The 25,658-nt window shown below is 42.3% G+C and overlaps 48 non-coding genes across 48 annotated transcripts; all 48 read left to right on the top strand.

The window, feature by feature from the left end:
* Positions 1–125: 125 nt before the first annotated feature.
* Positions 126–244, top strand: LOC140023913 (5S ribosomal RNA). Its single transcript, XR_011827880.1, has one exon. It is a non-coding gene; the product is annotated as a 5S ribosomal RNA (ribosomal RNA).
* Positions 245–660: 416 nt separating this feature from the next.
* LOC140022838 (5S ribosomal RNA) lies at positions 661–779 on the top strand. Its single transcript, XR_011826816.1, has one exon. It is a non-coding gene; the product is annotated as a 5S ribosomal RNA (ribosomal RNA).
* A 413-nt stretch (positions 780–1,192) lies between these two features.
* Positions 1,193–1,311, top strand: LOC140023498 (5S ribosomal RNA). Its single transcript, XR_011827466.1, has one exon. It is a non-coding gene; the product is annotated as a 5S ribosomal RNA (ribosomal RNA).
* Positions 1,312–1,727: 416 nt separating this feature from the next.
* Positions 1,728–1,846, top strand: LOC140022839 (5S ribosomal RNA). The gene has a single exon (XR_011826817.1). It is a non-coding gene; the product is annotated as a 5S ribosomal RNA (ribosomal RNA).
* Positions 1,847–2,260: 414 nt separating this feature from the next.
* LOC140023915 (5S ribosomal RNA) lies at positions 2,261–2,379 on the top strand. Its single transcript, XR_011827882.1, has one exon. It is a non-coding gene; the product is annotated as a 5S ribosomal RNA (ribosomal RNA).
* A 415-nt stretch (positions 2,380–2,794) lies between these two features.
* On the top strand, positions 2,795–2,913 carry LOC140032581 (5S ribosomal RNA). The gene has a single exon (XR_011836507.1). It is a non-coding gene; the product is annotated as a 5S ribosomal RNA (ribosomal RNA).
* Positions 2,914–3,329: 416 nt separating this feature from the next.
* LOC140022840 (5S ribosomal RNA) lies at positions 3,330–3,448 on the top strand. Its single transcript, XR_011826818.1, has one exon. It is a non-coding gene; the product is annotated as a 5S ribosomal RNA (ribosomal RNA).
* Positions 3,449–3,864: 416 nt separating this feature from the next.
* LOC140024128 (5S ribosomal RNA) lies at positions 3,865–3,983 on the top strand. Its single transcript, XR_011828100.1, has one exon. It is a non-coding gene; the product is annotated as a 5S ribosomal RNA (ribosomal RNA).
* Positions 3,984–4,396: 413 nt separating this feature from the next.
* LOC140023916 (5S ribosomal RNA) lies at positions 4,397–4,515 on the top strand. The gene has a single exon (XR_011827883.1). It is a non-coding gene; the product is annotated as a 5S ribosomal RNA (ribosomal RNA).
* Positions 4,516–4,931: 416 nt separating this feature from the next.
* On the top strand, positions 4,932–5,050 carry LOC140023712 (5S ribosomal RNA). Its single transcript, XR_011827680.1, has one exon. It is a non-coding gene; the product is annotated as a 5S ribosomal RNA (ribosomal RNA).
* Positions 5,051–5,465: 415 nt separating this feature from the next.
* LOC140032582 (5S ribosomal RNA) lies at positions 5,466–5,584 on the top strand. The gene has a single exon (XR_011836508.1). It is a non-coding gene; the product is annotated as a 5S ribosomal RNA (ribosomal RNA).
* Positions 5,585–6,000: 416 nt separating this feature from the next.
* Positions 6,001–6,119, top strand: LOC140022842 (5S ribosomal RNA). Its single transcript, XR_011826820.1, has one exon. It is a non-coding gene; the product is annotated as a 5S ribosomal RNA (ribosomal RNA).
* Positions 6,120–6,534: 415 nt separating this feature from the next.
* Positions 6,535–6,653, top strand: LOC140023500 (5S ribosomal RNA). The gene has a single exon (XR_011827468.1). It is a non-coding gene; the product is annotated as a 5S ribosomal RNA (ribosomal RNA).
* A 416-nt stretch (positions 6,654–7,069) lies between these two features.
* LOC140022843 (5S ribosomal RNA) lies at positions 7,070–7,188 on the top strand. Its single transcript, XR_011826821.1, has one exon. It is a non-coding gene; the product is annotated as a 5S ribosomal RNA (ribosomal RNA).
* A 414-nt stretch (positions 7,189–7,602) lies between these two features.
* On the top strand, positions 7,603–7,721 carry LOC140023917 (5S ribosomal RNA). The gene has a single exon (XR_011827884.1). It is a non-coding gene; the product is annotated as a 5S ribosomal RNA (ribosomal RNA).
* Positions 7,722–8,136: 415 nt separating this feature from the next.
* On the top strand, positions 8,137–8,255 carry LOC140032583 (5S ribosomal RNA). Its single transcript, XR_011836509.1, has one exon. It is a non-coding gene; the product is annotated as a 5S ribosomal RNA (ribosomal RNA).
* A 416-nt stretch (positions 8,256–8,671) lies between these two features.
* LOC140022844 (5S ribosomal RNA) lies at positions 8,672–8,790 on the top strand. Its single transcript, XR_011826822.1, has one exon. It is a non-coding gene; the product is annotated as a 5S ribosomal RNA (ribosomal RNA).
* A 416-nt stretch (positions 8,791–9,206) lies between these two features.
* On the top strand, positions 9,207–9,325 carry LOC140024129 (5S ribosomal RNA). The gene has a single exon (XR_011828101.1). It is a non-coding gene; the product is annotated as a 5S ribosomal RNA (ribosomal RNA).
* A 413-nt stretch (positions 9,326–9,738) lies between these two features.
* On the top strand, positions 9,739–9,857 carry LOC140023918 (5S ribosomal RNA). The gene has a single exon (XR_011827885.1). It is a non-coding gene; the product is annotated as a 5S ribosomal RNA (ribosomal RNA).
* Positions 9,858–10,273: 416 nt separating this feature from the next.
* LOC140023713 (5S ribosomal RNA) lies at positions 10,274–10,392 on the top strand. The gene has a single exon (XR_011827681.1). It is a non-coding gene; the product is annotated as a 5S ribosomal RNA (ribosomal RNA).
* Positions 10,393–10,807: 415 nt separating this feature from the next.
* On the top strand, positions 10,808–10,926 carry LOC140032585 (5S ribosomal RNA). The gene has a single exon (XR_011836511.1). It is a non-coding gene; the product is annotated as a 5S ribosomal RNA (ribosomal RNA).
* Positions 10,927–11,342: 416 nt separating this feature from the next.
* LOC140022845 (5S ribosomal RNA) lies at positions 11,343–11,461 on the top strand. The gene has a single exon (XR_011826823.1). It is a non-coding gene; the product is annotated as a 5S ribosomal RNA (ribosomal RNA).
* Positions 11,462–11,876: 415 nt separating this feature from the next.
* On the top strand, positions 11,877–11,995 carry LOC140023501 (5S ribosomal RNA). The gene has a single exon (XR_011827469.1). It is a non-coding gene; the product is annotated as a 5S ribosomal RNA (ribosomal RNA).
* A 416-nt stretch (positions 11,996–12,411) lies between these two features.
* On the top strand, positions 12,412–12,530 carry LOC140022846 (5S ribosomal RNA). Its single transcript, XR_011826824.1, has one exon. It is a non-coding gene; the product is annotated as a 5S ribosomal RNA (ribosomal RNA).
* A 414-nt stretch (positions 12,531–12,944) lies between these two features.
* Positions 12,945–13,063, top strand: LOC140023919 (5S ribosomal RNA). The gene has a single exon (XR_011827886.1). It is a non-coding gene; the product is annotated as a 5S ribosomal RNA (ribosomal RNA).
* A 415-nt stretch (positions 13,064–13,478) lies between these two features.
* LOC140032586 (5S ribosomal RNA) lies at positions 13,479–13,597 on the top strand. Its single transcript, XR_011836512.1, has one exon. It is a non-coding gene; the product is annotated as a 5S ribosomal RNA (ribosomal RNA).
* A 416-nt stretch (positions 13,598–14,013) lies between these two features.
* On the top strand, positions 14,014–14,132 carry LOC140022847 (5S ribosomal RNA). Its single transcript, XR_011826825.1, has one exon. It is a non-coding gene; the product is annotated as a 5S ribosomal RNA (ribosomal RNA).
* Positions 14,133–14,548: 416 nt separating this feature from the next.
* Positions 14,549–14,667, top strand: LOC140024130 (5S ribosomal RNA). The gene has a single exon (XR_011828102.1). It is a non-coding gene; the product is annotated as a 5S ribosomal RNA (ribosomal RNA).
* A 416-nt stretch (positions 14,668–15,083) lies between these two features.
* LOC140023714 (5S ribosomal RNA) lies at positions 15,084–15,202 on the top strand. Its single transcript, XR_011827682.1, has one exon. It is a non-coding gene; the product is annotated as a 5S ribosomal RNA (ribosomal RNA).
* A 415-nt stretch (positions 15,203–15,617) lies between these two features.
* LOC140032587 (5S ribosomal RNA) lies at positions 15,618–15,736 on the top strand. The gene has a single exon (XR_011836513.1). It is a non-coding gene; the product is annotated as a 5S ribosomal RNA (ribosomal RNA).
* A 416-nt stretch (positions 15,737–16,152) lies between these two features.
* Positions 16,153–16,271, top strand: LOC140022848 (5S ribosomal RNA). Its single transcript, XR_011826826.1, has one exon. It is a non-coding gene; the product is annotated as a 5S ribosomal RNA (ribosomal RNA).
* A 416-nt stretch (positions 16,272–16,687) lies between these two features.
* LOC140023716 (5S ribosomal RNA) lies at positions 16,688–16,806 on the top strand. Its single transcript, XR_011827684.1, has one exon. It is a non-coding gene; the product is annotated as a 5S ribosomal RNA (ribosomal RNA).
* Positions 16,807–17,221: 415 nt separating this feature from the next.
* On the top strand, positions 17,222–17,340 carry LOC140024655 (5S ribosomal RNA). Its single transcript, XR_011828631.1, has one exon. It is a non-coding gene; the product is annotated as a 5S ribosomal RNA (ribosomal RNA).
* A 416-nt stretch (positions 17,341–17,756) lies between these two features.
* On the top strand, positions 17,757–17,875 carry LOC140022849 (5S ribosomal RNA). Its single transcript, XR_011826827.1, has one exon. It is a non-coding gene; the product is annotated as a 5S ribosomal RNA (ribosomal RNA).
* Positions 17,876–18,289: 414 nt separating this feature from the next.
* LOC140022850 (5S ribosomal RNA) lies at positions 18,290–18,408 on the top strand. Its single transcript, XR_011826828.1, has one exon. It is a non-coding gene; the product is annotated as a 5S ribosomal RNA (ribosomal RNA).
* A 417-nt stretch (positions 18,409–18,825) lies between these two features.
* Positions 18,826–18,944, top strand: LOC140023502 (5S ribosomal RNA). The gene has a single exon (XR_011827470.1). It is a non-coding gene; the product is annotated as a 5S ribosomal RNA (ribosomal RNA).
* A 415-nt stretch (positions 18,945–19,359) lies between these two features.
* On the top strand, positions 19,360–19,478 carry LOC140032600 (5S ribosomal RNA). Its single transcript, XR_011836526.1, has one exon. It is a non-coding gene; the product is annotated as a 5S ribosomal RNA (ribosomal RNA).
* A 416-nt stretch (positions 19,479–19,894) lies between these two features.
* LOC140022851 (5S ribosomal RNA) lies at positions 19,895–20,013 on the top strand. Its single transcript, XR_011826829.1, has one exon. It is a non-coding gene; the product is annotated as a 5S ribosomal RNA (ribosomal RNA).
* Positions 20,014–20,429: 416 nt separating this feature from the next.
* Positions 20,430–20,548, top strand: LOC140022853 (5S ribosomal RNA). Its single transcript, XR_011826831.1, has one exon. It is a non-coding gene; the product is annotated as a 5S ribosomal RNA (ribosomal RNA).
* Positions 20,549–20,965: 417 nt separating this feature from the next.
* Positions 20,966–21,084, top strand: LOC140024891 (5S ribosomal RNA). The gene has a single exon (XR_011828867.1). It is a non-coding gene; the product is annotated as a 5S ribosomal RNA (ribosomal RNA).
* A 413-nt stretch (positions 21,085–21,497) lies between these two features.
* On the top strand, positions 21,498–21,616 carry LOC140023503 (5S ribosomal RNA). Its single transcript, XR_011827471.1, has one exon. It is a non-coding gene; the product is annotated as a 5S ribosomal RNA (ribosomal RNA).
* Positions 21,617–22,032: 416 nt separating this feature from the next.
* Positions 22,033–22,151, top strand: LOC140024580 (5S ribosomal RNA). Its single transcript, XR_011828554.1, has one exon. It is a non-coding gene; the product is annotated as a 5S ribosomal RNA (ribosomal RNA).
* A 414-nt stretch (positions 22,152–22,565) lies between these two features.
* Positions 22,566–22,684, top strand: LOC140023920 (5S ribosomal RNA). The gene has a single exon (XR_011827887.1). It is a non-coding gene; the product is annotated as a 5S ribosomal RNA (ribosomal RNA).
* Positions 22,685–23,100: 416 nt separating this feature from the next.
* LOC140024386 (5S ribosomal RNA) lies at positions 23,101–23,219 on the top strand. The gene has a single exon (XR_011828359.1). It is a non-coding gene; the product is annotated as a 5S ribosomal RNA (ribosomal RNA).
* Positions 23,220–23,634: 415 nt separating this feature from the next.
* On the top strand, positions 23,635–23,753 carry LOC140032588 (5S ribosomal RNA). The gene has a single exon (XR_011836514.1). It is a non-coding gene; the product is annotated as a 5S ribosomal RNA (ribosomal RNA).
* A 416-nt stretch (positions 23,754–24,169) lies between these two features.
* Positions 24,170–24,288, top strand: LOC140022854 (5S ribosomal RNA). Its single transcript, XR_011826832.1, has one exon. It is a non-coding gene; the product is annotated as a 5S ribosomal RNA (ribosomal RNA).
* Positions 24,289–24,704: 416 nt separating this feature from the next.
* On the top strand, positions 24,705–24,823 carry LOC140023718 (5S ribosomal RNA). The gene has a single exon (XR_011827685.1). It is a non-coding gene; the product is annotated as a 5S ribosomal RNA (ribosomal RNA).
* A 414-nt stretch (positions 24,824–25,237) lies between these two features.
* On the top strand, positions 25,238–25,356 carry LOC140024656 (5S ribosomal RNA). Its single transcript, XR_011828632.1, has one exon. It is a non-coding gene; the product is annotated as a 5S ribosomal RNA (ribosomal RNA).
* The last annotated feature ends 302 nt before the right edge of the window (positions 25,357–25,658 follow it).

Below are 25,658 nucleotides of genomic sequence, written 5' to 3' on the forward strand. Positions count from 1 at the left end.
GTAAATAAATAAAAGGATAAGAGGAAAATGCTTCAATTGACGCTTAAAATGAATTCCGGTCTAGAAAAGACACACTGCTTCGCTGGACGGGGTAGTTTAAAAGAATAAAACGAAAGGTACGTTGTGGGTGCGATCATACCAGCACTAATGCACCGTATCCCATCAGAACTCCGAAGTTAAGCGTGCATGGGCGTGAGCAGTATTAGGATGGGTGACCCCCTGGGAATTCCTCTTGTTGCACCCCTCTCTTTTTTGTTTCGAAATTCAAATTTTCTATTCGTTCTTTATCCTGTAGTAATTTAGGTCCTTCGGAACGATTGCTTTATATTTTGCTTCTTCTCGAAGCATGAAGGCGGATCTGAAGGCGCGAGACAAATCAGGAACGGTACGGCTCGATCAAAGCCCGGAGCGTCGCTCAAATTTATCGGCGCAAATGTATCAGCGCAAGCGTGAAGGATTGATTTCACGATAATTTAGAGTTGCGGGATGATGGAAAAATACAGGGGGCAAATCAATAACAAAAAAAATTATGAAAGGAAATAAATAAAAGGATAATAGGAAAATGCTTGAATTGACGCTTAAAATGAATTTCGGTCTAGAAAAGCCACACTGCTTCGCAGGACGGGGTAGTTTAAAAGAATAAAGCGAAAGGAATATGGTGGGTGCGATCATACCAGCACTAATGCACCGGATCCCATCAGAACTTCGAAATTAAGCGTGTTTGGGCGAGAGTAGTACTTGGATTGGTGACCCCCTGGGAAGTCCTCGTGTTGCACCCCTCTCTTTTTTGTTTCGAAATCCAAATTTCCTATTCGTTCTTTATCCTGTAGTAATTTAGCTCCGTCGGAACGATTGCTTAATATTTTGCTTCTTGTCGAAGCGTGAAGGAGGATCTGAAGGCGCGAGACAAATCAGGAACGGTACGGCTCGATCAAAGCCCGGATCGTCGCTCAAATTTGTCGGCGCAAATGTATCACCGCAAGCGTGAAGGATTGATTTCATGATAATTTAGAGTTGCGGGATGATGGAAAAAAATAGGGTGCAAATCAATAACAAAAAAATATAAAGTAAATAAATAAAAGGATAAGAGGAAAATGCTTCAATTGACGCTTAAAATGAATTCCGGTCTAGAAAAGCCACACTGCTTCGCTGGACGGGGTAGTTTAAAAGAATAAAGCGAAAGGAACGTTGTGGGTGCGATCATACCAGCACTAATGCACCGTATCCCATCAGAACTCCGAAGTTAAGCGTGCTTGGGCGTGAGCAGTATTAGGATGGGTGACCCCCTGGGAATTCCTCTTGTTGCACCCCTCTCTTTTTTGTTTCGAAATTCAAATTTTCTATTCGTTCTTTATCCTGTAGTAATTTAGGTCCTTCGGAACGATTGCTTTATATTTTGCTTCTTCTCGAACCATGAAGGCGGATCTGAAGGCGCGAGACAAATCAGGAACGGTACGGCTCGATCAAAGCCCGGAGCGCCGCTCAAATTTATCGGCGCAAATGTATCAGCGCAAGCGTGAAGGATTGATTTCACGATAATTTAGAGTTGCGGGATGATGGAAAAAAACAGGGGGCAAATCAATAACAAAAAAAAATATGAAAGCAAATAAATAAAAGGATAATAGGAAAATGCTTGAATTGACGCTTAAAATGAATTTCGGTCTAGAAAAGCAACACTGCTTCGCAGGACGGGGTAGTTTAAAAGAATAAAGCGAAAGGAATATGGCGGGTGCGATCATACCAGCACTAATGCACCGGATCCCATCAGAACTTCGAAATTAAGCGTGTTTGGGCGAGAGTAGTACTTGGATTGGTGACCCCCTGGGAAGTCCTCGTGTTGCACCCCTCTCTTTTTTGTTTCGAAATCCAAATTTCCTATTCGTTCTTTATCCTGTAGTAATTTAGCTCCGTCGGAACGATTGCTTAATATTTTGCTTCTTGTCGAAGCGTGAAGGAGGATCTGAAGGCGCGAGACAAATCAGGAACGGTACGGCTCGATCAAAGCCCGGATCGTCGCTCAAATTTGTCGGCGCAAATGTATCACCGCAAGCGTGAAGGATTGATTTCATGATAATTTAGAGTTGCGGGATGATGGAAAAAAACAGGGTGCAAATCAATAAAAAAAAATATATAAAGTAAATAAATAAAAGGATAAAAGGAAAATGCTTCAATTGACGCTTAAAATGAATTCCGGTCTAGAAAAGACACACTGCTTCGCTGGACGGGGTAGTTTAAAAGAATAAAACGAAAGGAACGTTGTGGGTGCGATCATACCAGCACTAATGCACCGTATCCCATCAGAACTCCGAAGTTAAGCGTGCATGGGCGTGAGCAGTATTAGGATGGGTGACCCCCTGGGAATTCCTCTTGTTGCACCCCTTTCTTTTTTGTTTCGAAATTCAAATTTTCTATTCGTTCTTTATCTTGTAGTAATTTAGGTCCTTCAGAACGATTGCTTTATATTTTGCTTCTTCTCGAAGCATGAAGGCGGATCTGAAGGCGCGAGAGAAATCAGGAACGGTACGGCTCGATCAAAGCCCGGATCAGCGCTCAAATTTGTCGGCGCAAATGTATCAGCGCTAGCGTGATGGATTGATTTCATGACAATTTATTGTTGCTCGATGAGGGAAAAAAACAGGGTGCAAATCAATAACAAAAAAAAATATGAAAGCAATAAACAAAAGGATAAGAAAAAAATGCTTGAATTGAAGCTTAAAATGAATTTCGGTCTAGAAAAGCCACACTGTTTCGCAGGACGGGGTAGTTTAAAAGAATAAAGCGAAAGGAACATGGCGGGTGCGATCATACCAGCACTAATGCACCGGATCCCATCAGAACTCCGAAGTTAAGCATGCTTGGGCGAGAGTAGTGCTAGGATGGGTGACCCCCTGGGAATTCCTCTTGTTGCACCCCTCTCTTTTTTGTTTCGAAATTCAAATTTTCTATTCGTTCCTTATCCTGTAGTAATTTAGCTCCGTCGGAACGATTGCTTAATATTTTGCTTCTTGTCGAAGCGTGAAGGAGGATCTGAAGGCGCGAGACAAATCAGGAACGGTACGGCTCGATCAAAGCCCGGATCGTCGCTCAAATTTGTCGGCGCAAATGTATCAGCGCAAGCGTGAAGGATTGATTTCATGATAATTTAGAGTTGCGGGATGATGGAAAAAAACAGGGGGCAAATCAATAACAAAAAAAAATATGAAAGCAAATAAATAAAAGGATAATAGGAAAATGCTTGAATTGACGCTTAAAATGAATTTCAGTCTAGAAAAGCCACACTGCTTCGCAGGACGGGGTAGTTTAAAAGAATAAAGCGAAAGGAATATGGCGGGTGCGATCATACCAGCACTAATGCACCGGATCCCATCAGAACTTCGAAATTAAGCGTGTTTGGGCGAGAGTAGTACTTGGATTGGTGACCCCCTGGGAAGTCCTCGTGTTGCACCCCTCTCTTTTTTGTTTCGAAATCCAAAGTTCCTATTCGTTCTTTATCCTGTAGTAATTTAGCTCCGTCGGAACGATTGCTTAATATTTTGCTTCTTGTCGAAGCGTGAAGGAGGATCTGAAGGCGCGAGACAAATCAGGAACGGTACGGCTCGATCAAAGCCCGGATCGTCGCTCAAATTTGTCGGCGCAAATGTATTAGCGCAAGCGTGAAGGATTGATTTCATGATAATTTAGAGTTGCGGGATGATGGAAAAAAACAGGGGGCAAATCAAAAACAAAAAAAATTATGAAAGCAAATAAATAAAAGGATAATAGGAAAATGCTTGAATTGACGCTTAAAATGAATTTCGGTCTAGAAAAGCCACACTGCTTCGCAGGACGGGGTAGTTTAAAAGAATAAAGCGAAAGGAATATGGTGGGTGCGATCATACCAGCACTAATGCACCGGATCCCATCAGAACTTCGAAATTAAGCGTGTTTGGGCAAGAGTAGTACTTGGATTGGTGACCCCCTGGGAAGTCCTCGTGTTGCACCCCTCTCTTTTTTGTTTCGAAATCCAAATTTCCTATTCGTTCTTTATCCTGTAGTAATTTAGCTCCGTCGGAACGATTGCTTAATATTTTGCTTCTTGTCGAAGCGTGAAGGAGGATCTGAAGGCGCGAGACAAATCAGGAACGGTACGGCTCGATCAAAGCCCGGATCGTCGCTCAAATTTGTCGGCGCAAATGTATCACCGCAAGCGTGAAGGATTGATTTCATGATAATTTAGAGTTGCGGGATGATGGAAAAAAATAGGGTGCAAATCAATAACAAAAAAATATAAAGTAAATAAATAAAAGGATAAGAGGAAAATGCTTCAATTGACGCTTAAAATGAATTCCGGTCTAGAAAAGACACACTGCTTCGCTGGACGGGGTAGTTTAAAAGAATAAAACGAAAGGTACGTTGTGGGTGCGATCATACCAGCACTAATGCACCGTATCCCATCAGAACTCCGAAGTTAAGCGTGCATGGGCGTGAGCAGTATTAGGATGGGTGACCCCCTGGGAATTCCTCTTGTTGCACCCCTCTCTTTTTTGTTTCGAAATTCAAATTTTCTATTCGTTCTTTATCCTGTAGTAATTTAGGTCCTTCGGAACGATTGCTTTATATTTTGCTTCTTCTCGAAGCATGAAGGCGGATCTGAAGGCGCGAGACAAATCAGGAACGGTACGGCTCGATCAAAGCCCGGAGCGTCGCTCAAATTTATCGGCGCAAATGTATCAGCGCAAGCGTGAAGGATTGATTTCACGATAATTTAGAGTTGCGGGATGATGGAAAAATACAGGGGGCAAATCAATAACAAAAAAAATTATGAAAGGAAATAAATAAAAGGATAATAGGAAAATGCTTGAATTGACGCTTAAAATGAATTTCGGTCTAGAAAAGCCGCACTGCTTCGCAGGACGGGGTAGTTTAAAAGAATAAATCGAAAGGAACGTTGTGGGTGCGATCATACCAGCACTAATGCACCGTATCCCATCAGAACTCCGAAGTTAAGCGTGCTTGGGCGTGAGCAGTATTAGGATGGGTGACCCCTTGGGAATTCCTCTTATTGCACCCCTTTCTTTTTTGTTTCGAAATTCAAATTTTCTATTCGTTCTTTATCTTGTAGTAATTTAGGTCCTTCGGAACGATTGCTTTATATTTTGCTTCTTCTCGAAGCATGAAGGCGGATCTGAAGGCGCGAGAGAAATCAGGAACGGTACGGCTCGATCAAAGCCCGGATCATCGCTCAAATTTGTCGGCGCAAATGTATCAGCGCTAGCGTGATGGATTGATTTCATGACAATTTATTGTTGCGCGATGAGGGAAAAAAACAGGGTGCAAATCAATAACAAAAAAAAATATGAAAGCAATAAACAAAAGGATAAGAGAAAAATGCTTGAATTGATGCTTAAAATGAATTTCGGTCTAGAAAAGCCACACTGCTTCTCAGGACGGGGTAGTTTAAAAGAATAAAGCGAAAGGAACATGGCGGGTGCGATCATACCAGCACTAATGCACCGGATCCCATCAGAACTCCGAAGTTAAGCATGCTTGGGCGAGAGTAGTGCTAGGATGGGTGACCCCCTGGGAATTCCTCTTGTTGCACCCCTCTCTTTTTTGTTTCGAAATTCAAATTTTCTATTCGTTCTTTATCCTGTAGTAATTTAGCTCCGTCGGAACGATTGCTTAACATTTTGCTTCTTGTCGAAGCGTGAAGGAGGATCTGAAGGCGCGAGACAAATCAGGAACGGTACGGCTCGATCAAAGCCCGGATCGTCGCTCAAATTTGTCGGCGCAAATGTATCAGCGCAAGCGTGAAGGATTGATTTCATGATAATTTAGAGTTGCGGGATGATGGAAAAAAACAGGGGGCAAATCAATAACAAAAAAAAATATGAAAGCAAATAAATAAAAGGATAATAGGAAAATGCGTGAATTGACGCTTAAAATGAATTTCGGTCTAGAAAAGCCACACTGCTTCGCAGGACGGGGTAGTTTAAAAGAATAAAGCGAAAGGAATATGGCGGGTGCGATCATACCAGCACTAATGCACCGGATCCCATCAGAACTTCGAAATTAAGCGTGTTTGGGCGAGAGTAGTACTTGGATTGGTGACCCCCTGGGAAGTCCTCGTGTTGCACCCCTCTCTTTTTTGTTTCGAAATCCAAATTTCCTATTCGTTCTTTATCCTGTAGTAATTTAGCTTCGTTGGAACGATTGCTTAATATTTTGCTTTTTGTCGAAACGTGAAGGAGGATCTGAAGGCGCGAGACAAATCAGGAACGGTACGGCTCGATCAAAGCCCGGATCGTCGCTCAAATTTGTCGGCGCAAATGTATCAGCGCAAGCGTGAAGGATTGATTTCATGATAATTTAGAGTTGCGGGATGATGGAAAAAAACAGGGGGCAAATCAATAACAAAAAAAATATGAAAGCAAATAAATAAAAGGATAATAGAAAAATGCTTGAATTGACGCTTAAAATGAATTCCGGTCTAGAAAAGCCACACTGCTTCGCTGGACGGGGTAGTTTAAAAGAATAAAGCGAAAGGAACGTTGTGGGTGCGATCATACCAGCACTAATGCACCGTATCCCATCAGAACTCCGAAGTTAAGCGTGCTTGGGCGTGAGCAGTATTAGGATGGGTGACCCCCTGGGAATTCCTCTTGTTGCACCCCTCTCTTTTTTGTTTCGAAATTCAAATTTTCTATTCGTTCTTTATCCTGTAGTAATTTAGGTCCTTCGGAACGATTGCTTTATATTTTGCTTCTTCTCGAACCATGAAGGCGGATCTGAAGGCGCGAGACAAATCAGGAACGGTACGGCTCGATCAAAGCCCGGAGCGCCGCTCAAATTTATCGGCGCAAATGTATCAGCGCAAGCGTGAAGGATTGATTTCACGATAATTTAGAGTTGCGGGATGATGGAAAAAAACAGGGGGCAAATCAATAACAAAAAAAAATATGAAAGCAAATAAATAAAAGGATAATAGGAAAATGCTTGAATTGACGCTTAAAATGAATTTCGGTCTAGAAAAGCAACACTGCTTCGCAGGACGGGGTAGTTTAAAAGAATAAAGCGAAAGGAATATGGCGGGTGCGATCATACCAGCACTAATGCACCGGATCCCATCAGAACTTCGAAATTAAGCGTGTTTGGGCGAGAGTAGTACTTGGATTGGTGACCCCCTGGGAAGTCCTCGTGTTGCACCCCTCTCTTTTTTGTTTCGAAATCCAAATTTCCTATTCGTTCTTTATCCTGTAGTAATTTAGCTCCGTCGGAACGATTGCTTAATATTTTGCTTCTTGTCGAAGCGTGAAGGAGGATCTGAAGGCGCGAGACAAATCAGGAACGGTACGGCTCGATCAAAGCCCGGATCGTCGCTCAAATTTGTCGGCGCAAATGTATCACCGCAAGCGTGAAGGATTGATTTCATGATAATTTAGAGTTGCGGGATGATGGAAAAAAACAGGGTGCAAATCAATAAAAAAAAATATATAAAGTAAATAAATAAAAGGATAAAAGGAAAATGCTTCAATTGACGCTTAAAATGAATTCCGGTCTAGAAAAGACACACTGCTTCGCTGGACGGGGTAGTTTAAAAGAATAAAACGAAAGGAACGTTGTGGGTGCGATCATACCAGCACTAATGCACCGTATCCCATCAGAACTCCGAAGTTAAGCGTGCATGGGCGTGAGCAGTATTAGGATGGGTGACCCCCTGGGAATTCCTCTTGTTGCACCCCTTTCTTTTTTGTTTCGAAATTCAAATTTTCTATTCGTTCTTTATCTTGTAGTAATTTAGGTCCTTCAGAACGATTGCTTTATATTTTGCTTCTTCTCGAAGCATGAAGGCGGATCTGAAGGCGCGAGAGAAATCAGGAACGGTACGGCTCGATCAAAGCCCGGATCAGCGCTCAAATTTGTCGGCGCAAATGTATCAGCGCTAGCGTGATGGATTGATTTCATGACAATTTATTGTTGCTCGATGAGGGAAAAAAACAGGGTGCAAATCAACAACAAAAAAAAATATGAAAGCAATAAACAAAAGGATAAGAAAAAAATGCTTGAATTGAAGCTTAAAATGAATTTCGGTCTAGAAAAGCCACACTGTTTCGCAGGACGGGGTAGTTTAAAAGAATAAAGCGAAAGGAACATGGCGGGTGCGATCATACCAGCACTAATGCACCGGATCCCATCAGAACTCCGAAGTTAAGCATGCTTGGGCGAGAGTAGTGCTAGGATGGGTGACCCCCTGGGAATTCCTCTTGTTGCACCCCTCTCTTTTTTGTTTCGAAATTCAAATTTTCTATTCGTTCCTTATCCTGTAGTAATTTAGCTCCGTCGGAACGATTGCTTAATATTTTGCTTCTTGTCGAAGCGTGAAGGAGGATCTGAAGGCGCGAGACAAATCAGGAACGGTACGGCTCGATCAAAGCCCGGATCGTCGCTCAAATTTGTCGGCGCAAATGTATCAGCGCAAGCGTGAAGGATTGATTTCATGATAATTTAGAGTTGCGGGATGATGGAAAAAAACAGGGGGCAAATCAATAACAAAAAAAAATATGAAAGCAAATAAATAAAAGGATAATAGGAAAATGCTTGAATTGACGCTTAAAATGAATTTCAGTCTAGAAAAGCCACACTGCTTCGCAGGACGGGGTAGTTTAAAAGAATAAAGCGAAAGGAATATGGCGGGTGCGATCATACCAGCACTAATGCACCGGATCCCATCAGAACTTCGAAATTAAGCGTGTTTGGGCGAGAGTAGTACTTGGATTGGTGACCCCCTGGGAAGTCCTCGTGTTGCACCCCTCTCTTTTTTGTTTCGAAATCCAAAGTTCCTATTCGTTCTTTATCCTGTAGTAATTTAGCTCCGTCGGAACGATTGCTTAATATTTTGCTTCTTGTCGAAGCGTGAAGGAGGATCTGAAGGCGCGAGACAAATCAGGAACGGTACGGCTCGATCAAAGCCCGGATCGTCGCTCAAATTTGTCGGCGCAAATGTATTAGCGCAAGCGTGAAGGATTGATTTCATGATAATTTAGAGTTGCGGGATGATGGAAAAAAACAGGGGGCAAATCAAAAACAAAAAAAATTATGAAAGCAAATAAATAAAAGGATAATAGGAAAATGCTTGAATTGACGCTTAAAATGAATTTCGGTCTAGAAAAGCCACACTGCTTCGCAGGACGGGGTAGTTTAAAAGAATAAAGCGAAAGGAATATGGTGGGTGCGATCATACCAGCACTAATGCACCGGATCCCATCAGAACTTCGAAATTAAGCGTGTTTGGGCAAGAGTAGTACTTGGATTGGTGACCCCCTGGGAAGTCCTCGTGTTGCACCCCTCTCTTTTTTGTTTCGAAATCCAAATTTCCTATTCGTTCTTTATCCTGTAGTAATTTAGCTCCGTCGGAACGATTGCTTAATATTTTGCTTCTTGTCGAAGCGTGAAGGAGGATCTGAAGGCGCGAGACAAATCAGGAACGGTACGGCTCGATCAAAGCCCGGATCGTCGCTCAAATTTGTCGGCGCAAATGTATCACCGCAAGCGTGAAGGATTGATTTCATGATAATTTAGAGTTGCGGGATGATGGAAAAAAATAGGGTGCAAATCAATAACAAAAAAATATAAAGTAAATAAATAAAAGGATAAGAGGAAAATGCTTCAATTGACGCTTAAAATGAATTCCGGTCTAGAAAAGACACACTGCTTCGCTGGACGGGGTAGTTTAAAAGAATAAAACGAAAGGTACGTTGTGGGTGCGATCATACCAGCACTAATGCACCGTATCCCATCAGAACTCCGAAGTTAAGCGTGCATGGGCGTGAGCAGTATTAGGATGGGTGACCCCCTGGGAATTCCTCTTGTTGCACCCCTCTCTTTTTTGTTTCGAAATTCAAATTTTCTATTCGTTCTTTATCCTGTAGTAATTTAGGTCCTTCGGAACGATTGCTTTATATTTTGCTTCTTCTCGAAGCATGAAGGCGGATCTGAAGGCGCGAGACAAATCAGGAACGGTACGGCTCGATCAAAGCCCGGAGCGTCGCTCAAATTTATCGGCGCAAATGTATCAGCGCAAGCGTGAAGGATTGATTTCACGATAATTTAGAGTTGCGGGATGATGGAAAAATACAGGGGGCAAATCAATAACAAAAAAAATTATGAAAGGAAATAAATAAAAGGATAATAGGAAAATGCTTGAATTGACGCTTAAAATGAATTTCGGTCTAGAAAAGCCGCACTGCTTCGCAGGACGGGGTAGTTTAAAAGAATAAATCGAAAGGAACGTTGTGGGTGCGATCATACCAGCACTAATGCACCGTATCCCATCAGAACTCCGAAGTTAAGCGTGCTTGGGCGTGAGCAGTATTAGGATGGGTGACCCCTTGGGAATTCCTCTTATTGCACCCCTTTCTTTTTTGTTTCGAAATTCAAATTTTCTATTCGTTCTTTATCTTGTAGTAATTTAGGTCCTTCGGAACGATTGCTTTATATTTTGCTTCTTCTCGAAGCATGAAGGCGGATCTGAAGGCGCGAGAGAAATCAGGAACGGTACGGCTCGATCAAAGCCCGGATCATCGCTCAAATTTGTCGGCGCAAATGTATCAGCGCTAGCGTGATGGATTGATTTCATGACAATTTATTGTTGCGCGATGAGGGAAAAAAACAGGGTGCAAATCAATAACAAAAAAAAATATGAAAGCAATAAACAAAAGGATAAGAGAAAAATGCTTGAATTGATGCTTAAAATGAATTTCGGTCTAGAAAAGCCACACTGCTTCTCAGGACGGGGTAGTTTAAAAGAATAAAGCGAAAGGAACATGGCGGGTGCGATCATACCAGCACTAATGCACCGGATCCCATCAGAACTCCGAAGTTAAGCATGCTTGGGCGAGAGTAGTGCTAGGATGGGTGACCCCCTGGGAATTCCTCTTGTTGCACCCCTCTCTTTTTTGTTTCGAAATTCAAATTTTCTATTCGTTCTTTATCCTGTAGTAATTTAGCTCCGTCGGAACGATTGCTTAACATTTTGCTTCTTGTCGAAGCGTGAAGGAGGATCTGAAGGCGCGAGACAAATCAGGAACGGTACGGCTCGATCAAAGCCCGGATCGTCGCTCAAATTTGTCGGCGCAAATGTATCAGCGCAAGCGTGAAGGATTGATTTCATGATAATTTAGAGTTGCGGGATGATGGAAAAAAACAGGGGGCAAATCAATAACAAAAAAAAATATGAAAGCAAATAAATAAAAGGATAATAGGAAAATGCGTGAATTGACGCTTAAAATGAATTTCGGTCTAGAAAAGCCACACTGCTTCGCAGGACGGGGTAGTTTAAAAGAATAAAGCGAAAGGAATATGGCGGGTGCGATCATACCAGCACTAATGCACCGGATCCCATCAGAACTTCGAAATTAAGCGTGTTTGGGCGAGAGTAGTACTTGGATTGGTGACCCCCTGGGAAGTCCTCGTGTTGCACCCCTCTCTTTTTTGTTTCGAAATCCAAATTTCCTATTCGTTCTTTATCCTGTAGTAATTTAGCTTCGTTGGAACGATTGCTTAATATTTTGCTTTTTGTCGAAACGTGAAGGAGGATCTGAAGGCGCGAGACAAATCAGGAACGGTACGGCTCGATCAAAGCCCGGATCGTCGCTCAAATTTGTCGGCGCAAATGTATCAGCGCAAGCGTGAAGGATTGATTTCATGATAATTTAGAGTTGCGGGATGATGGAAAAAAACAGGGGGCAAATCAATAACAAAAAAAATATGAAAGCAAATAAATAAAAGGATAATAGAAAAATGCTTGAATTGACGCTTAAAATGAATTCCGGTCTAGAAAAGCCACACTGCTTCGCTGGACGGGGTAGTTTAAAAGAATAAAGCGAAAGGAACGTTGTGGGTGCGATCATACCAGCACTAATGCACCGTATCCCATCAGAACTCCGAAGTTAAGCGTGCTTGGGCGTGAGCAGTATTAGGATGGGTGACCCCCTGGGAATTCCTCTTGTTGCACCCCTCTCTTTTTTGTTTCGAAATTCAAATTTTCTATTCGTTCTTTATCCTGTAGTAATTTAGGTCCTTCGGAACGATTGCTTTATATTTTGCTTCTTCTCGAACCATGAAGGCGGATCTGAAGGCGCGAGACAAATCAGGAACGGTACGGCTCGATCAAAGCCCGGAGCGCCGCTCAAATTTATCGGCGCAAATGTATCAGCGCAAGCGTGAAGGATTGATTTCACGATAATTTAGAGTTGCGGGATGATGGAAAAAAACAGGGGGCAAATCAATAACAAAAAAAAATATGAAAGCAAATAAATAAAAGGATAATAGGAAAATGCTTGAATTGACGCTTAAAATGAATTTCGGTCTAGAAAAGCAACACTGCTTCGCAGGACGGGGTAGTTTAAAAGAATAAAGCGAAAGGAATATGGCGGGTGCGATCATACCAGCACTAATGCACCGGATCCCATCAGAACTTCGAAATTAAGCGTGTTTGGGCGAGAGTAGTACTTGGATTGGTGACCCCCTGGGAAGTCCTCGTGTTGCACCCCTCTCTTTTTTGTTTCGAAATCCAAATTTCCTATTCGTTCTTTATCCTGTAGTAATTTAGCTCCGTCGGAACGATTGCTTAATATTTTGCTTCTTGTCGAAGCGTGAAGGAGGATCTGAAGGCGCGAGACAAATCAGGAACGGTACGGCTCGATCAAAGCCCGGATCGTCGCTCAAATTTGTCGGCGCAAATGTATCACCGCAAGCGTGAAGGATTGATTTCATGATAATTTAGAGTTGCGGGATGATGGAAAAAAACAGGGTGCAAATCAATAAAAAAAAATATATAAAGTAAATAAATAAAAGGATAAAAGGAAAATGCTTCAATTGACGCTTAAAATGAATTCCGGTCTAGAAAAGACACACTGCTTCGCTGGACGGGGTAGTTTAAAAGAATAAAACGAAAGGAACGTTGTGGGTGCGATCATACCAGCACTAATGCACCGTATCCCATCAGAACTCCGAAGTTAAGCGTGCATGGGCGTGAGCAGTATTAGGATGGGTGACCCCCTGGGAATTCCTCTTGTTGCACCCCTTTCTTTTTTGTTTCGAAATTCAAATTTTCTATTCGTTCTTTATCTTGTAGTAATTTAGGTCCTTCAGAACGATTGCTTTATATTTTGCTTCTTCTCGAAGCATGAAGGCGGATCTGAAGGCGCGAGAGAAATCAGGAACGGTACGGCTCGATCAAAGCCCGGATCAGCGCTCAAATTTGTCGGCGCAAATGTATCAGCGCTAGCGTGATGGATTGATTTCATGACAATTTATTGTTGCTCGATGAGGGAAAAAAACAGGGTGCAAATCAACAACAAAAAAAAATATGAAAGCAATAAACAAAAGGATAAGAAAAAAATGCTTGAATTGAAGCTTAAAATGAATTTCGGTCTAGAAAAGCCACACTGTTTCGCAGGACGGGGTAGTTTAAAAGAATAAAGCGAAAGGAACATGGCGGGTGCGATCATACCAGCACTAATGCACCGGATCCCATCAGAACTCCGAAGTTAAGCATGCTTGGGCGAGAGTAGTGCTAGGATGGGTGACCCCCTGGGAATTCCTCTTGTTGCACCCCTCTCTTTTTTGTTTCGAAATTCAAATTTTCTATTCGTTCCTTATCCTGTAGTAATTTAGCTCCGTCGGAACGATTGCTTAATATTTTGCTTCTTGTCGAAGCGTGAAGGAGGATCTGAAGGCGCGAGACAAATCAGGAACGGTACGGCTCGATCAAAGCCCGGATCGTCGCTCAAATTTGTCGGCGCAAATGTATCAGCGCAAGCGTGAAGGATTGATTTCATGATAATTTAGAGTTGCGGGATGATGGAAAAAAACAGGGGGCAAATCAATAACAAAAAAAAATATGAAAGCAAATAAATAAAAGGATAATAGGAAAATGCTTGAATTGACGCTTAAAATGAATTTCAGTCTAGAAAAGCCACACTGCTTCGCAGGACGGGGTAGTTTAAAAGAATAAAGCGAAAGGAATATGGCGGGTGCGATCATACCAGCACTAATGCACCGGATCCCATCAGAACTTCGAAATTAAGCGTGTTTGGGCGAGAGTAGTACTTGGATTGGTGACCCCCTGGGAAGTCCTCGTGTTGCACCCCTCTCTTTTTTGTTTCGAAATCCAAAGTTCCTATTCGTTCTTTATCCTGTAGTAATTTAGCTCCGTCGGAACGATTGCTTAATATTTTGCTTCTTGTCGAAGCGTGAAGGAGGATCTGAAGGCGCGAGACAAATCAGGAACGGTACGGCTCGATCAAAGCCCGGATCGTCGCTCAAATTTGTCGGCGCAAATGTATTAGCGCAAGCGTGAAGGATTGATTTCATGATAATTTAGAGTTGCGGGATGATGGAAAAAAACAGGGGGCAAATCAAAAACAAAAAAAATTATGAAAGCAAATAAATAAAAGGATAATAGGAAAATGCTTGAATTGACGCTTAAAATGAATTTCGGTCTAGAAAAGCCACACTGCTTCGCAGGACGGGGTAGTTTAAAAGAATAAAGCGAAAGGAATATGGTGGGTGCGATCATACCAGCACTAATGCACCGGATCCCATCAGAACTTCGAAATTAAGCGTGTTTGGGCAAGAGTAGTACTTGGATTGGTGACCCCCTGGGAAGTCCTCGTGTTGCACCCCTCTCTTTTTTGTTTCGAAATCCAAATTTCCTATTCGTTCTTTATCCTGTAGTAATTTAGCTCCGTCGGAACGATTGCTTAATATTTTGCTTCTTGTCGAAGCGTGAAGGAGGATCTGAAGGCGCGAGACAAATCAGGAACGGTACGGCTCGATCAAAGCCCGGATCGTCGCTCAAATTTATCGGCGCAAATGTATCAGCGCAAGCGTGAAGGATTGATTTCACGATAATTTAGAGTTGCGGGATGATGGAAAAATACAGGGGGCAAATCAATAACAAAAAAAATTATGAAAGGAAATAAATAAAAGGATAATAGGAAAATGCTTGAATTGACGCTTAAAATGAATTTCGGTCTAGAAAAGCCGCACTGCTTCGCAGGACGGGGTAGTTTAAAAGAATAAATCGAAAGGAACGTTGTGGGTGCGATCATACCAGCACTAATGCACCGTATCCCATCAGAACTCCGAAGTTAAGCGTGCTTGGGCGTGAGCAGTATTAGGATGGGTGACCCCTTGGGAATTCCTCTTATTGCACCCCTTTCTTTTTTGTTTCGAAATTCAAATTTTCTATTCGTTCTTTATCTTGTAGTAATTTAGGTCCTTCGGAACGATTGCTTTATATTTTGCTTCTTCTCGAAGCATGAAGGCGGATCTGAAGGCGCGAGAGAAATCAGGAACGGTACGGCTCGATCAAAGCCCGGATCATCGCTCAAATTTGTCGGCGCAAATGTATCAGCGCTAGCGTGATGGATTGATTTCATGACAATTTATTGTTGCGCGATGAGGGAAAAAAACAGGGTGCAAATCAATAACAAAAAAAAATATGAAAGCAATAAACAAAAGGATAAGAGAAAAATGCTTGAATTGATGCTTAAAATGAATTTCGGTCTAGAAAAGCCACACTGCTTCTCAGGACGGGGTAGTTTAAAAGAATAAAGCGAAAGGAACATGGCGGGTGCGATCATACCAGCACTAATGCACCGGATCCCATCAGAACTCCGAAGTTAAGCATGCTTGGGCGAGAGTAGTGCTAGGATGGGTGACCCCCTGGGAATTCCTCTTGTTGCACCCCTCTCTTTTTTGTTTCGAAATTCAAATTTTCTATTCGTTCTTTATCCTGTAGTAATTTAGCTCCGTCGGAACGATTGCTTAACATTTTGCTTCTTGTCGAAGCGTGAAGGAGGATCTGAAGGCGCGAGACAAATCAGGAACGGTACGGCTCGATCAAAGCCCGGATCGTCGCTCAAATTTGTCGGCGCAAATGTATCAGCGCAAGCGTGAAGGATTGATTTCATGATAATTTAGAGTTGCGGGATGATGGAAAAAAACAGGGGGCAAATCAATAACAAAAAAAAATATGAAAGCAAATAAATAAAAGGATAATAGGAAAATGCGTGAATTGACGCTTAAAATGAATTTCGGTCTAGAAAAGCCACACTGCTTCGCAGGACGGGGTAGTTTAAAAGAATAAAGCGAAAGGAATATGGCGGGTGCGATCATACCAGCACTAATGCACCGGATCCCATCAGAACTTCGAAATTAAGCGTGTTTGGGCGAGAGTAGTACTTGGATTGGTGACCCCCTGGGAAGTCCTCGTGTTGCACCCCTCTCTTTTTTGTTTCGAAATCCAAATTTCCTATTCGTTCTTTATCCTGTAGTAATTTAGCTTCGTTGGAACGATTGCTTAATATTTTGCTTTTTGTCGAAACGTGAAGGAGGATCTGAAGGCGCGAGACAAATCAGGAACGGTACGGCTCGATCAAAGCCCGGATCGTCGCTCAAATTTGTCGGCGCAAATGTATCAGCGCAAGCGTGAAGGATTGATTTCATGATAATTTAGAGTTGCGGGATGATGGAAAAAAACAGGGGGCAAATCAATAACAAAAAAAAATATGAAAGCAAATAAATAAAAGGATAATAGGAAAATGCTTGAATTGACGCTTAAAATGAATTTCGGTCTAGAAAATCCACACTGCTTCGCAGGACGGGGTAGTTTAAAAGAATAAAGCGAAAGGAATATGGCGGGTGCGATCATACCAGCACTAATGCACCGGATCCCATCAGAACTTCGAAATTAAGTGTGTTTGGGCGAGAGTAGTACTTGGATTGGTGACCCCCTGGGAAGTCCTCGTGTTGCACCCCTCTCTTTTTTGTTTCGAAATCCAAATTTCCTATTCGTTCTTTATCCTGTAGTAATTTAGCTCTGTCGGAACGATTGCTTAATATTTTGCTTCTTGTCGAAGCGTGAAGGAGGATCTGAAGGCGCGAGACAAATCAGGAACGGTACGGCTCGATCAAAGCCCGGATCGTCGCTCAAATTTGTCGGCGCAAATGTATCACCGCAAGCGTGAAGGATTGATTTCATGATAATTTAGAGTTGCGGGATGATGGAAAAAAATAGGGTGCAAATCAATAAAAAAAATATATATAAAGTAAATAAATAAAAGGATAAAAGGAAAATGCTTCAATTGACGCTTAAAATGAATTCTGGTCTAGAAAAGACACACTGCTTCGCTGGACGGGGTAGTTTAAAAGAATAAAACGAAAGGTACGTTGTGGGTGCGATCATACCAGCACTAATGCATCGTATCCCATCAGAACTCCGAAGTTAAGCGTGCATGGGCGTGAGCAGTATTAGGATGGGTGACCCCCTGGGAATTCCTCTTGTTGCACCCCTCTCTTTTTTGTTTCGAAATTCAAATTTTCTATTCGTTCTTTATCCTGTAGTAATTTAGGTCCTTCGGAACGATTGCTTTATATTTTGCTTCTTCTCGAAGCATGAAGGCGGATCTGAAGGCGCGAGACAAATCAGGAACGGTACGGCTCGATCAAAGCCCGGAGCGTCGCTCAAATTTATCGGCGCAAATGTATCAGCGCAAGCGTGAAGGATTGATTTCACGATAATTTAGAGTTGCGGGATGATGGAAAAATACAGGGGGCAAATCAATAACAAAAAAAATTATGAAAGGAAATAAATAAAAGGATAATAGGAAAATGCTTGAATTGACGCTTAAAATGAATTTCGGTCTAGAAAAGCCGCACTGCTTCGCAGGACGGGGTAGTTTAAAAGAATAAATCGAAAGGAACGTTGTGGGTGCGATCATACCAGCACTAATGCACCGGATCCCATCAGAACTTCGAAATTAAGCGTGTTTGGGCGAGAGTAGTACTTGGATTGGTGACCCCCTGGGAAGTCCTCGTGTTGCACCCCTCTCTTTTTTGTTTCGAAATCCAAATTTCCTATTCGTTCTTTATCCTGTAGTAATTTAGCTCCGTCGGAACGATTGCTTAATATTTTGCTTCTTGTCGAAGCGTGAAGGAGGATCTGAAGGCGCGAGACAAATCAGGAACGGTACGGCTCGATCAAAGCCCGGATCGTCGCTCAAATTTGTCGGCGCAAATGTATCACCGCAAGCGTGAAGGATTGATTTCATGATAATTTAGAGTTGCGGGATGATGGAAAAAAACAGGGTGCAAATCAATAAAAAAAAATATATAAAGTAAATAAATAAAAGGATAAAAGGAAAATGCTTCAATTGACGCTTAAAATGAATTTCGGTCTAGAAAAGCCACACTGTTTCGCAGGACGGGGTAGTTTAAAAGAATAAAGCGAAAGGAACATGGCGGGTGCGATCATACCAGCACTAATGCACCGGATCCCATCAGAACTTCGAAATTAAGCGTGTTTGGGCGAGAGTAGTACTTGGATTGGTGACCCCCTGGGAAGTCCTCGTGTTGCACCCCTCTCTTTTTTGTTTCGAAATTCAAATTTTCTATTCGTTCTTTATCTTGTAGTAATTTAGGTCCTTCGGAACGATTGCTTTATATTTTGCTTCTTCTCGAAGCATGAAGGCGGATCTGAAGGCGCGAGAGAAATCAGGAACGGTACGACTCGATCAAAGCCCGGATCATCGCTCAAATTTGTCGGCGCAAATGTATCAGCGCAAGCGTGAAGGATTGATTTCATGATAATTTAGAGTTGCGGGATGATGGAAAAAAATAGGGGGCAAATCAATAACAAAAAAAAAATATGAAAGCAAATAAATAAAAGGATAATAGGTAAATGCTTGAATTGACGCTTAAAATGAATTTCGGTCTAGAAAAGCCGCACTGCTTCGCAGGACGGGGTAGTTTAAAAGAATAAATCGAAAGGAACGTTGTGGGTGCGATCATACCAGCACTAATGCACCGTATCCCATCAGAACTCCGAAGTTAAGCGTGCTTGGGCGTGAGCAGTATTAGGATGGGTGACCCCCTGGGAATTCCTCTTGTTGCACCCCTTTCTTTTTTGTTTCGAAATTCAAATTTTCTATTCGTTCTTTATCTTGTAGTAATTTAGGTCCTTCGGAACGATTGCTTTATATTTTGCTTCTTCTCGAAGCATGAAGGCGGATCTGAAGGCGCGAGAGAAATCAGGAACGGTACGGCTCGATCAAAGCCCGGATCATCGCTCAAATTTGTCGGCGCAAATGTATCAGCGCTAGCATGATGGATTGATTTCATGACAATTTATTGTTGCGCGATGAGGGAAAAAAACAGGGTGCAAATCAATAACAAAAAAAAATATGAAAGCAATAAACAAAAGGATAAGAGAAAAATGCTTGAATTGACGCTTAAAATGAATTTCGGTCTAGAAAAGCCACACTGCTTCGCAGGACGGGGTAGTTTAAAAGAATAAAGCGAAAGGAACATGGCGGGTGCGATCATACCAGCACTAATGCACCGGATCCCATCAGAACTCCGAAGTTAAGGATGCTTGGGCGAGAGTAGTGCTAGGATGGGTGACCTCCTGGGAATTCCTCTTGTTGCACCCCTCTCTTTTTTGTTTCGAAATTCAAATTTTCTATTCGTTCTTTATCCTGTAGTAATTTAGCTCCGTCGGAACGATTGCTTAATATTTTGCTTCTTGTCGAAGCGTGAAGGAGGATCTGAAGGCGCGAGACAAATCAGGAACAGTACGGCTCGATCAAAGCCCGGATCGTCGCTCAAATTTGTCGGCGCAAATGTATCAGCGCAAGCGTGAAGGATTGATTTCATGATAATTTAGAGTTGCGGGATGATGGAAAAAAACAGGGGGCAAATCAATAACAAAAAAAAATATGAAAGCAAATAAATAAAAGGATAATAGGAAAATGCGTGAATTGACGCTTAAAATGAATTTCGGTCTAGAAAAGCCACACTGCTTCGCAGGACGGGGTAGTTTAAAAGAATAAAGCGAAAGGAATATGGCGGGTGCGATCATACCAGCACTAATGCACCGGATCCCATCAGAACTTCGAAATTAAGCGTGTTTGGGCGAGAGTAGTACTTGGATTGGTGACCCCCTGGGAAGTCCTCGTGTTGCACCCCTCTCTTTTTTGTTTCGAAATCCAAATTTCCTATTCGTTCTTTATCCTGTAGTAATTTAGCTTCGTCGGAACGATTGCTTAATATTTTGCTTCTTGTCGAAGCGTGAAGAAGGATCTGAAGGCGCGAGACAAATCAGGAACGGTACGGCTCGATCAAAGCCCGGATCGTCGCTCAAATTTGTCGGCGCAAATGTATCAGCGCAAGCGTGAAGGATTGATTTCATGATAATTTAGAGTTGCGGGATGATGGAAAAAAACAGGGGGCAAATCAATAACAAAAAAAAATATGAAAGCAAATAAATAAAAGGATAATAGGAAAATGCTTGAATTGACGCTTAAAATGAATTTCGGTCTAGAAAAGCCACACTGCTTCGCAGGACGGGGTAGTTTAAAAGAATAAAGCGAAAGGAATATGGCGGGTGCGATCATACCAGCACTAATGCACCGGATCCCATCAGAACTTCGAAATTAAGCGTGTTTGGGCGAGAGTAGTACTTGGATTGGTGACCCCCTGGGAAGTCCTCGTGTTGCACCCCTCTCTTTTTTGTTTCGAAATCCAAATTTCCTATTCGTTCTTTATCCTGTAGTAATTTAGCTCTGTCGGAACGATTGCTTAATATTTTGCTTCTTCTCGAAGCGTGAAGGAGGATCTGAAGGCGCGAGACAAATCAGGAACGGTACGGCTCGATCAAAGCCCGGATCGTCGCTCAAATTTGTCGGCGCAAATGTATCAGCGCAAGCGTGAAGGATTGATTTCATGATAATTTGGAGTTGCGGGATGATGGAAAAAAACAGGGGGCAAATCAATAACAAAAAAAAAATATGAAAGCAAATAAATAAAAGGATAATAGGAAAATGCTTGAATTGACGCTTAAAATGAATTTCGGTCTAGAAAAGCCACACTGCTTCGCAGGACGGGGTAGTTTAAAAGAATAAAGCGAAAGGAATATGGCGGGTGCGATCATACCAGCACTAATGCACTGGATCCCATCAGAACATCGAAATTAAGCGTGTTTGGGCGAGAGTAGTACTTGGATTGGTGACCCCCTGGGAAGTCCTCGTGTTGCACCCCTCTCTTTTTTGTTGCGAAATCCAAATTTCCTATTCGTTCTTTATCCAGTAGTAATTTAGCTCCGTCGGAACGATTGCTTAATATTTTGCTTCTTGTCGAAGCGTGAAGGAGGATCTGAAGGCGCGAGACAAATCAGGAACGGTACGGCTCGATCAAAGCCCGGATCGTCGCTCAAATTTGTCGGCGCAAATGTATCACCGCAAGCGTGAAGGATTGATTTCATGATAATTTAGAGTTGCGGGATGATGGAAAAAAACAGGGTGCAAATCAATAACAAAAAAATATAAAGTAAATAAATAAAAGGATAAGAGGAAAATGCTTCAATTGACGCTTAAAATGAATTCCGGTCTAGAAAAGCCACACTGCTTCGCTGGACGGGGTAGTTTAAAAGAATAAAGCGAAAGGAACGTTGTGGGTGCGATCATACCAGCACTAATGCACCGTATCCCATCAGAACTCCGAAGTTAAGCGTGCTTGGGCGTGAGCAGTATTAGGATGGGTGACCCCCTGGGAATTCCTCTTGTTGCACCCCTCTCTTTTTTGTTTCGAAATTCAAATTTTCGATTCGTTCTTTATCCTGTAGTAATTTAGGTCCTTCGGAACGATTGCTTTATATTTTGCTTCTTCTCGAAGCATGAAGGCGGATCTGAAGGCGCGAGACAAATCAGGAACGGTACGGCTCGATCAAAGCCCGGAGCGTCGCTCAAATTTATCGGCGCAAATGTATCAGCGCAAGCGTGAAGGATTGATTTCACGATAATTTAGAGTTGCGGGATGATGGAAAAAAACAGGGGGCAAATCAATAACAAAAAAAAATATGAAAGCAAATAAATAAAAGGATAATAGGAAAATGCTTGAATTGACGCTTAAAATGAATTTCGGTCTAGAAAATCAACACTGCTTCGCAGGACGGGGCAGTTTAAAAGAATAAAGCGAAAGGAATATGGCGGGTGCGATCATACCAGCACTAATGCACCGGATCCCATCAGAACATCGAAATTAAGCGTGTTTGGGCGAGAGTAGTACTTGGATTGGTGACCCCCTGGGAAGTCCTCGTGTTGCACCCCTCTCTTTTTTGTTTCGAAATCCAAATTTCCTATTCGTTCTTTATCCAGTAGTAATTTAGCTCCGTCGGAACGATTGCTTAATATTTTGCTTCTTGTCGAAGCGTGAAGGAGGATCTGAAGGCGCGAGACAAATCAGGAACGGTACGGCTCGATCAAACCCTGGATCGTCGCTCAAATTTGTCGGGGCAAATGTATCAGCACAAGCGTGAAGGATTGATTTCATGATAATTTAGAGTTGCGGGATGATGGAAAAAAATAGGGTGCAAATCAATAAAAAAAAATATATAAAGTAAATAAATAAAAGTATAAAAGGAAAATGCTTCAATTGACGCTTAAAATGAATTCCGGTTTAGAAAAGACACACTGCTTCGCTGGACGGGGTAGTTTAAAAGAATAAAACGAAAGGTACGTTGTGGGTGCGATCATACCAGCACTAATGCACCGTATCCCATCAGAACTCCGAAGTTAAGCGTGCATGGGCGTGAGCAGTATTAGGATGGGTGACCCCCTGGGAATTCCTCTTGTTGCACCCCTCTCTTTTTTGTTTCGAAATTCAAATTTTCTATTCGTTCTTTATCCTGTAGTAATTTAGGTCCTTCGGAACGATTGCTTTATATTTTGCTTCTTCTCGAAGCATGAAGGCGGATCTGAAGGTGCGAGACAAATCAGGAACGGTACGGCTCGATCAAAGCCCGGAGCGTCGCTCAAATTTATCGGCGCAAATGTATCAGCGCAAGCGTGAAGGATTGATTTCACGATAATTTAGAGTTGCGGGATGATGGAAAAATACAGGGGGCAAATCAATAACAAAAAAAATTATGAAAGGAAATAAATAAAAGGATAATAGGAAAATGCTTGAATTGACGCTTAAAATGAATTTCGGTCTAGAAAAGCCGCACTGCTTCGCAGGACGGGGTAGTTTAAAAGAATAAATCGAAAGGAACGTTGTGGGTGCGATCATACCAGCACTAATGCACCGTATCCCATCAGAACTCCGAAGTTAAGCGTGCTTGGGCGTGAGCAGTATTAGGATGGGTGACTCCTTGGGAATTCCTCTTATTGCACCCCTTTCTTTTTTGTTTCGAAATTCAAATTTTCTATTCGTTCTTTATCTTGTAGTAATTTAGGTCCTTCGGAACGATTGCTTTATATTTTGCTTCTTCTCGAAGCATGAAGGCGGATCTGAAGGCGCGAGAGAAATCAGGAACGGTACGGCTCGATCAAAGCCCGGATCATCGCTCAAATTTGTCGGCGCAAATGTATCAGCGCTAGCGTGATGGATTGATTTCATGACAATTTATTGTTGCGCGATGAGGGAAAAAAACAGGGTGCAAATCAATAACAAAAAAAAATATGAAAGCAATAAACAAAAGGATAAGAGAAAAATGCTTGAATTGACGCTTAAAATGAATTTCGGTCTAGAAAAGCCACACTGCTTCTCAGGACGGGGTAGTTTAAAAGAATAAAGCAAAAGGAACATGGCGGGTGCGATCATACCAGCACTAATGCACCGGATCCCATCAGAACTCCGAAGTTAAGCATGCTTGGGCGAGAGTAGTGCTAGGATGGGTGACCCCCTGGGAATTCCTCTTGTTGCACCCCTCTCTTTTTTGTTTCGAAATTCAAATTTTCTATTCGTTCTTTATCCTGTAGTAATTTAGCTCCGTCGGAACGATTGCTTAACATTTTGCTTCTTGTCGAAGCGTGAAGGAGGATCTGAAGGCGCGAGACAAATCAGGAACGGTACGGCTCGATCAAAGCCCGGATCGTCGCTCAAATTTGTCGGCGCAAATGTATCAGCGCAAGCGTGAAGGATTGATTTCATGATAATTTAGAGTTGCGGGATGATGGAAAAAAACAGGGGGCAAATCAATAACAAAAAAAAATATGAAAGCAAATAAATAAAAGGATAATAGGAAAATGCGTGAATTGACGCTTAAAATGAATTTCGGTCTAGAAAAGCCACACTGCTTCGCAGGACGGGGTAGTTTAAAAGAATAAAGCGAAAGGAATATGGCGGGTGCGATCATACCAGCACTAATGCACCGGATCCCATCAGAACTTCGAAATTAAGCGTGTTTGGGCGAGAGTAGTACTTGGATTGGTGACCCCCTGGGAAGTCCTCGTGTTGCACCCCTCTCTTTTTTGTTTCGAAATCCAAATTTCCTATTCGTTCTTTATCCTGTAGTAATTTAGCTTCGTCGGAACGATTGCTTAATATTTTGCTTTTTGTCGAAACGTGAAGGAGGATCTGAAGGCGCGAGACAAATCAGGAACGGTACGGCTCGATCAAAGCCCGGATCGTCGCTCAAATTTGTCGGCGCAAATGTATCAGCGCAAGCGTGAAGGATTGATTTCATGATAATTTAGAGTTGCGGGATGATGGAAAAAAACAGGGGGCAAATCAATAACAAAAAAAAATATGAAAGCAAATAAATAAAAGGATAATAGGAAAATGCTTGAATTGACGCTTAAAATGAATTTCGGTCTAGAAAATCCACACTGCTTCGCAGGACGGGGTAGTTTAAAAGAATAAAGCGAAAGGAATATGGCGGGTGCGATCATACCAGCACTAATGCACCGGATCCCATCAGAACTTCGAAATTAAGTGTGTTTGGGCGAGAGTAGTACTTGGATTGGTGACCCCCTGGGAAGTCCTCGTGTTGCACCCCTCTCTTTTTTGTTTCGAAATCCAAATTTCCTATTCGTTCTTTATCTTGTAGTAATTTAGCTCTGTCGGAACGATTGCTTAATATTTTGCTTCTTGTCGAAGCGTGAAGGAGGATCTGAAGGCGCGAGACAAATCAGGAACGGTACGGCTCGATCAAAGCCCGGATCGTCGCTCAAATTTGTCGGCGCAAATGTATCACCGCAAGCGTGAAGGATTGATTTCATGATAATTTAGAGTTGCGGGATGATGGAAAAAAATAGGGTGCAAATCAATAAAAAAAAATATATAAAGTAAATAAATAAAAGGATAAAAGGAAAATGCTTCAATTGACGCTTAAAATGAATTCCGGTCTAGAAAAGACACACTGCTTCGCTGGACGGGGTAGTTTAAAAGAATAAAACGAAAGGTACGTTGTGGGTGCGATCATACCAGCACTAATGCATCGTATCCCATCAGAACTCCGAAGTTAAGCGTGCATGGGCGTGAGCAGTATTAGGATGGGTGACCCCCTGGGAATTCCTCTTGTTGCACCCCTCTCTTTTTTGTTTCGAAATTCAAATTTTCTATTCGTTCTTTATCCTGTAGTAATTTAGGTCCTTCGGAACGATTGCTTTATATTTTGCTTCTTCTCGAAGCATGAAGGCGGATCTGAAGGCGCGAGACAAATCAGGAACGGTACGGCTCGATCAAAGCCCGGAGCGTCGCTCAAATTTATCGGCGCAAATGTATCAGCGCAAGCGTGAAGGATTGATTTCACGATAATTTAGAGTTGCGGGATGATGGAAAAATACAGGGGGCAAATCAATAACAAAAAAAATTATGAAAGGAAATAAATA

This window comes from Coffea arabica, chromosome 11e (assembly GCF_036785885.1).
Source record: "Coffea arabica cultivar ET-39 chromosome 11e, Coffea Arabica ET-39 HiFi, whole genome shotgun sequence".
In the NCBI taxonomy this organism is placed as follows: Eukaryota; Viridiplantae; Streptophyta; class Magnoliopsida; order Gentianales; family Rubiaceae; genus Coffea; species Coffea arabica.